This window comes from Mastomys coucha, unplaced genomic scaffold (assembly GCF_008632895.1).
Source record: "Mastomys coucha isolate ucsf_1 unplaced genomic scaffold, UCSF_Mcou_1 pScaffold22, whole genome shotgun sequence".
In the NCBI taxonomy this organism is placed as follows: domain Eukaryota; kingdom Metazoa; phylum Chordata; class Mammalia; order Rodentia; family Muridae; genus Mastomys; species Mastomys coucha.
In genome coordinates, this window is record NW_022196905.1 from 81,549,581 (window position 1) to 81,556,841 (window position 7,261).

General features: G+C 39.8%; 1 protein-coding gene across 1 annotated transcript in view; it reads right to left on the reverse strand.

Annotated features, from left to right (window-relative positions):
- Positions 1–6,225: 6,225 nt before the first annotated feature.
- Gc (GC vitamin D binding protein) overlaps positions 6,226–7,261 on the reverse strand; it is a 36,050-nt gene continuing 35,014 nt past the window's right edge. Inside the window, exon 13 of the mRNA XM_031342051.1 lies at positions 6,226–6,383. The gene's annotated coding sequence lies outside the window, so the exon portion shown is untranslated. The remainder of the gene's footprint in view (positions 6,384–7,261) is intronic.

Here is a 7,261-nt window from a genome sequence, read left to right on the forward strand (position 1 = left end):
ATATACATATATATGTATATATACATGAATGTTAAAACAGATCTTAGTAAAATAGTCAACACTGAAGCAACTGAGATACGTGTGAATATGGCTACAGACAATGAAACTGATAAGAGAACAGTGAGAGGAGAGCAATAATTACTGGGGAACTGGGCAGAACAGCCTACATAAGACAGGAGAGCTAAATGAGACTACTGGATGTGGAGGTTACCAGGCAGGACAAGGAAAATGGGAGGAGAGGAAAGGCAACAATCATCAAAACAAATTAATACAGTAAAATTATTTGTATAGTAATTTTTAAAATAAGTAGATTTTCAAATAATGGAAAAGGTATTTCAGAATACCTTTTCTGTAGTAACTGCATTTAGACATGTTATCCACAGGGTGGAAGCAAAGGGTTTCATTTCAACTGGGCAAGTTCTGACTTTATAGTGCAGCATACAATGTGTATACTATAACAGTCCATTCTTCTGATGTTGAAGCTATGGGGCCAGGCCCTTAATTTATACCTTAAAAAGCTTTCTTATAGACTAGAAAAAAAAATAAAAACCTCTACCTCTGATCTATAGACAGCTAGTAGATACTTGCTAGTAAACTTAGGTTATGAAAGTAGAAACTCTTGGGCTGGAGAGATGGCATGGTTCACAACCAAAAGGAAGAAGAAAAAAGAAAGAAGAGAAGAAAGGGAGGAAGGAAGGGAGGGATGGAGGGAGGGAGGGAGGGAGAAAGGGAGGGAAGAAGGGAGAAGGAACACTGTTGTTAGGCTATTGGAGTAGTGTGTGGAAAGAATAATTCTAACTAGGACCTTTTCTAATGGGAAAAAGACTTTTTTCAATCTTGAAAAAGAATAAACAAGAAGGAAATCGCCTTTGGAAAAGAGAATGTTTTATTTGATTACCCATGGTTGGGAAAGTTTTGTGGAAGATAAAAATGCAGTCTGTCAATAAGGACAAATATTGACAGTGCAGCTGCAGTTGCAGGGCAAGGGGACTGACAGACGAGGAGAAGCTGAGCTGCTTCAGCTCCCCAGTGCTGAGTATGGTCAGCCACTTAGTCAACAGGTGAGAGTGATGAACTGGCTGGTCTCAGGAATTTTCATCATTTTTAGTTTGACTAAGATATGGTGGCACAGTGGGTCTTGCTCAAGCCTGATCAAATTTGCATCTCTGAAGGGACGCTTTAGAGAAAGAATTTTGTGTTTCATAATTCTTCACATGATTCTAATGTGAGTCAGAGCTCTGCTTCAGGCAGGACTCTGTAAAGAGGAACCAGAAACATAACAAACAGCCCTCGAAACCCCCTTGGTTCCCTATACCCATTTCTTTCCCAATTGAAATCAATAAAAGTTAAATCTGATCAAATTATTGTGTTACATGGGATTATTGCCCTTGAATTAACAGACATAAAAGCTTTCTTCATGATTTAAAATCTAAATATCTGGAATAGGGAACCTTGCTTCTGAAGAATTTCATCCTAAGGTAATAATAAACTAATCCTTGTGGATAGCTTTGAAGGCCATTAAAGTCACATGTGAGAACGACCTGTGTGATGATCTAAGCATCCAGAAAGCATGGCAAATTAGTACCGCAGTGTAAAAGATTGTAAACTCTACAGATGACAACAGAAAGCTTGTGTACTTGGTGAATATTACCCATCAGCCTGAGTAGGTTTTGGTGAGAGTTTGGTGAAAGATGAACATAGATGTTGTAGTGTGATTAACATTTACCATCAGCCAACTTAAAGGAGATGAACATCCAATTCATTGCAAACCTTAAGAGACAGAACAGAAGTTTTCAGGCTAGGAAGGATTCTACCTTATGTCTGTAGCAGACATCTTACCCTGATGTGTCTATACTGTCCGCCTGCCCTATGGACAGCAGACTTAGCAGCTTCCCAATAGGGCAAGTCAATATCTTAAGACAAATATATCCCTGATCACTGCCTAGAAGAACCCTGGTACAATGTCTATCATTCTTAGAAACACAATAGAATTGTTTCCCTTCTGTATAGGGAGGACTCGGGTAAAGTTTATGCCTAAAGTCAGTGAGAGCTTATATAAAACAAACTACCCAGTGGAATTGTCTATGGTTGACAGTAGATGAAGACAGAAGTCATCTCTTACTGTTGGATAGGAGTAAGGAATTCTCCTATCAAAAGACTACAGCATCACAGGAAGTAGAGCATCAAAGACATGATGATAATAGACATGAGAGCTACACCTAAAACCCATCCTAAATGGTGGGCCATTCGAGTCAGCGCTTTCTAATATAAGAAAACACAGTGAACATGAGCTCAATGAAACTATGGAAGACCCCACTTTAGTTCACTATGTAAAATTGATTAGCCACTTTGTAACAGAAGTATTCATTTCTACCTGATCAAGCATAAAAATACCTGACTAAACTGGAGCAATTTGCAGTAGTTCAGAAATGATGTGTGAATGCAATTTCTCATCTAAAACCAGGGCATGATTTCCTCTAAATCAACAGAGAGGTAATTCCGGGCAGTACTCAGACAAAGGAGCTAGTAGATAAACGAATTTGGGGAATGACGACTTATATACAGTAAATGATGGCTCTCCAGAGGAGAGGCATATTTCCAAAACAAACTTGATTCGAGAGTCTTTCCTTCAAGTGTGATAGTTTGGTGTCTGCAGATGGGATGAATCTCAAGGTGGGGTGGTCTCTGGATGGCCTTTCCTTCAGTCTCGGCTCCATTTTTTTGTTCCTGCATTTCCTTTAGACGGGAATAATTGTGTGTTAAAAATTTTGAGATGAGTGGGTGGCCCCAACTCTCAACTAGGGACCATGTCTATCTACTGGAGGTGGTCTCTTCAGGTTCTATCTCCCTGCTGTTGGGCATTTTGGCTAATGTCATCCCCATTGTTTCCTGGGAGTCTATTGCTTCCCTGGTGTCTGGAACTTGCGAGTGGTCCCCCCATTTCCCACCCCACCAATGCTGCATATTTCTATTCATTCTCCTGGCTCTTTGGGTTTCTCTTCTGTCTCCCCCCATATCTGGTCCTAATCCCCCTCCCCCTTTTCTTTCTTCCCTCCCGCACCCAGTTTTCTCTATCCCTTTGCCTCCTGTGATTATTTTCTTCCCCCTTCTAAGTAGGATTGAAGCATCCACACTTTGGCCTTCCTTCTTGTTAAGTGTCATATGGTCTGTGAGTTGTACAGTGGGTAACCTGAGATTTTGGGCTAATATACACTTATCAGTGAGTACATACCATGTGTATTCTTTTGTGACTGGGTTACTTCATCTGGGATGATATTTTCTAGTTCCATCCATTTGCCTGCAAAATTCATGATGTCCTCTTTTAATAGCTGAGTAGTACTCCATTGTGTAGATGTACCACAATTTCTGTATCCATTCCTCTGTTGAGGGACATCTGGGTCCTTTCCAGCATTATTATAAATAAGGCTACTATGAACATAGTGGAGCACATGTCCTTGTGATATGGTGAAGTATCTTTTGGATATATGCCCAGGGATGGTATAGCTGGGTCTTCAGGTAGAATTATTTCCAATTTTCTGAGGATCCACCAGATTGATTTCCAAAGCAGTTGAACCAGCTTGCAACCCCACCAGCAATGGAGGAATGTTACTCTTTCTCCACATCCTCACCAGCATCTGCTGTCACCAGAGTTTTTGCTTTTTGCAATTCTGATTGGTGTAAGGTAGAATCTCAGGGTTGTTTTGATTTGCATTTCCCTGGTGACTAAAGATACTGAACATTTCTTTAGGTGCTTCTCATACATTCAAGATTCCTCAGTTGAGAATTCTTTGTTTATATTTATACCACATTTTTATCTGGGTTATTTGGTTCTTTTGGAATCTAACTTCATTTTTTTGCATTTTTATTTTTTTTTATTTTTTTAAAGCAAATAAACTCACTATTTTAATTTTCTTACACAGATACATGCACATATATTTTCAAATAAAAATATTTTTCAGTGAATGTCAAGAAAACTTCAGTGAAAAACTCATGAAGTCAGCACAACATATAAAGGCCAGCTCTTAGGAAATCTACATTGATTCACTAATTATGACCAGTCTAAGTATCAATATAAGCTACTACTAATAGAGGCAGATTAAATTAAAATCTATATTACTTTTAAATCTTACTTCTTGAGTTCTTTGTATATTTTGGATATTAGCCGTCTATCAGATGTAGGGTTAATAAAGATATTTTCCCAATCTGTAGGTTGCTGTTTTGTCCTATTGCCAGAGTCCTTTGCCTTATAGAAGGTTTACATTTCATGAGGCTTCATTTGTCAATTGTTGATCTTACAGACTGGACCATTGGTATTCTGTTAAGGAAATCCTCTCTGTGTCAATGTGTTCCAGTCTATGTCCCACTTTCTCTTCTATTAGATTCAGTGCATTTGGTTTTATGTGGAGGTCCTTGATTCACTTGGACTTGTGCTTTGTACAAGAAGATATAAATGGATCAATTTGCATTCTTTTACATGCAGAGCACCAGTTAGACCAGCCAATGTCAAGATATTTTTGCAGACAGAAGCCTGTTATGGCTGTCCTCTGAGAACCTCTGCCAGCACCTGACTAAGACAGATCCAGATAATCACAGCCAACCATTGGACTGAGCCTGGGGACTCCAATGGAAGAGTTAGGGGAAGGACTGGAGGAGCTGAAGGGGATTGTAACCCCATAGAAAAAAGAACAATATCAATCACACAGACAACCCAGAGCTCCCAGGAACTAAACTACCAATCAAAGTGTTTACATGGGCCAGTCCGTGGCCCTTGCTACATATGTAGCAGAGGACTGCCTTATCTGACATTAGTGGGAAGGGATGTGCTTGGTCCTATGGAGGCTTGATGCCCCAGAGAAGGAGAATGCTAGAGAGGTGAGGTGGAAGTAGGTGGGTGGAAGGGGGAGCATCTTAGAGGCAAAGGGGAGAGGGAATGGGGTGGAATGTTCTGGAGGGGCCACTGGGAAGAGGGACAGCATTTGTATTATAAATAAATAAAATAATAAAAGTGTTCAAATGTCCATCAAGGAATAAATAAAATGTGTTGCCTATAAAAAAGTAATATTGTTATTTACTCTAAAAAATAAAAACAAACATTTATGATGTGAAAAAAAGTCTGACCTTCAAATAAGCCCACTAAGCCTTTATGTAGTGTTAATTTGGGGGTATATATGTCCTGCTTTTTGCTTTCTAAGACCTTGTGAACTAGTTCTTTTTTTATTTTGTCCTCTCATATTTTATCAATGATCTATCAGTGGGGTTACTTGAAACTTTAGTAAGGGTGTGCTTTTGTGAAAAATACTATTCAAAAGTCCAAAATGCTGCCTACCTATGTAGGTAGACAGTTGGATTTTGACATTGTGCCATCTCAAGAATGTCTCTATTTAAAGTTAATTTCTCATTTTAGAACCTTTGTATGCCACAAAGCCAGGATACACTTTCTACCACAGAGGCTATGGATGTGTCAGGGTGTCAGTATTTAACTTGGTACGATGAATGAAATTCTCATTTTGGACTTAGAATCTTGGAGAATGACAGAGTTGCTTGTGCTTAATGTAATTCTGATTGTGTATGCCATACAATACATTTCATGTGTATGCCATCTGCCACAAAGTGTTCCCTACTGCAGTTAACTCTATATAGAGAAGGTTTTCCTTGGTCTTAATCAGCTTCACAGATATATTTATTCCAAAAGTATCTCTGTCTTCCAGGAAGAATATAGAATTAGGGCATGTTCATTTTCTCAGAGTAAAGAACGCATAGAAATTCATGCATATTTGAAGTACGTAATAATTCAAGCTCAGCTGATAACTTGTGGTATTCCGGAAACTACTTGCTAAGTTGTTCTCAGGAGTCATTAGCAAAAGTAAAAACCCAAACCAAAACATAAGCAAACAAAAATCCCAAGCCTCCCTTCTCCATTCTTGTTGAGGAGACTTCATTTGCAAGGCAGATAGATACTACAGAATTTACTGCTGTAGCTCACAGCTGGATGTGAGGGGGGTATTCCCAGGAGGTACAGTGGTGCCTATGAAGTCTGAAAAACAGTCAGGGAACAGAGCTGAGCCTGCTGGGGATTGGAGAGTTGATGCTAAGGTTGGGAGCCTTTGAGAGAAACAGCAGAGGTCTAGTGGGAAGCTGGTTTGTATGGCTGGCTAGCTCAGTAGCTAGCACTGTGTGGGCTGAAACAATAACCATTCTGAAGGTCAACATCGTTCTGCATCATAATTAGAGTTTGCACTATATTTCAATTTATTTTTTTATAATTCATCAAAAACATTGTAGCTAGGAAGAACAGAATTATCTTGGTGGTCTTGGAAGGCCATCTCTGTGGTGTTTGCTTGATTTTATAAGTGGCAAATTTCCAGAGTGGTCCAGTTCTTGGTCTGTTAGAAAATGAGAATAAATGGTGCATAAGAGAAACATCAGATGCATACAAGGCAAAAATATATTATTTTTATGTTTATAGTAAAGATAAAGCTGACTAGTATGACCTATATATACTGTGTAGCCCATTTGGGTAAGAAGTTCCCAATACCCAAAGCAAAAATTGCTATGTCAAGGTGCATAGTTTACGACCCAGGGAAGTCACCATGTGACTGTCTACTCTATGGGAATAATTACTGTCAGAGCAAAAAAGAAAAAGCAGATGATAGCCCTTGGTGTAGTTTGGGTTTCAACTATCCAACAGAGGTCATGTGAGCCTACGCTGGATAGTTTTATGCCAACTTGCCACAAGTTAAGGTCTTCTGAGGTGAGGGAATCTCAATAAAGAAGATGCCTTCATAAGATCAAATTATAGACCAGCCTGGAAGCCATTTTCTCAATTAGTGATTGATGGGGGTGTGCCTAGCCCCATGTGGGTGAGGGGTCCTGGGTTCTATAACAAAGCAGGTTTAGTCATGAAGAGCAAGTCAGTAAGCAGCACCCCTCCATGGCTTCTGCATCAGCTCCTGACTCTTGGTTTCTGCTCCATTTGATTTCTGCCCTCGATTCCATCAATGTAGTCTACATTGTGGAAATGTAAGCTAGATAAACCCTTTCTTCCCCAACTTGCATTTGGTCATGGCATCCCATCGGAGCAATAGTAACTAAGACAGGTCCCAGGGTAGCATATTGGGCAGATTGGTCTTGGAGAGGAGGAGTGCAACCGAAGGTCCTTAGGTCACTGCATATTAGTGTCCTTAAAAAGGAGTATAGAGCCAGGTGGTGGTGGCACACTTGGGAGGCAGAGGCAGGCGGATTTCTGAGTTCGAGGCCAGCC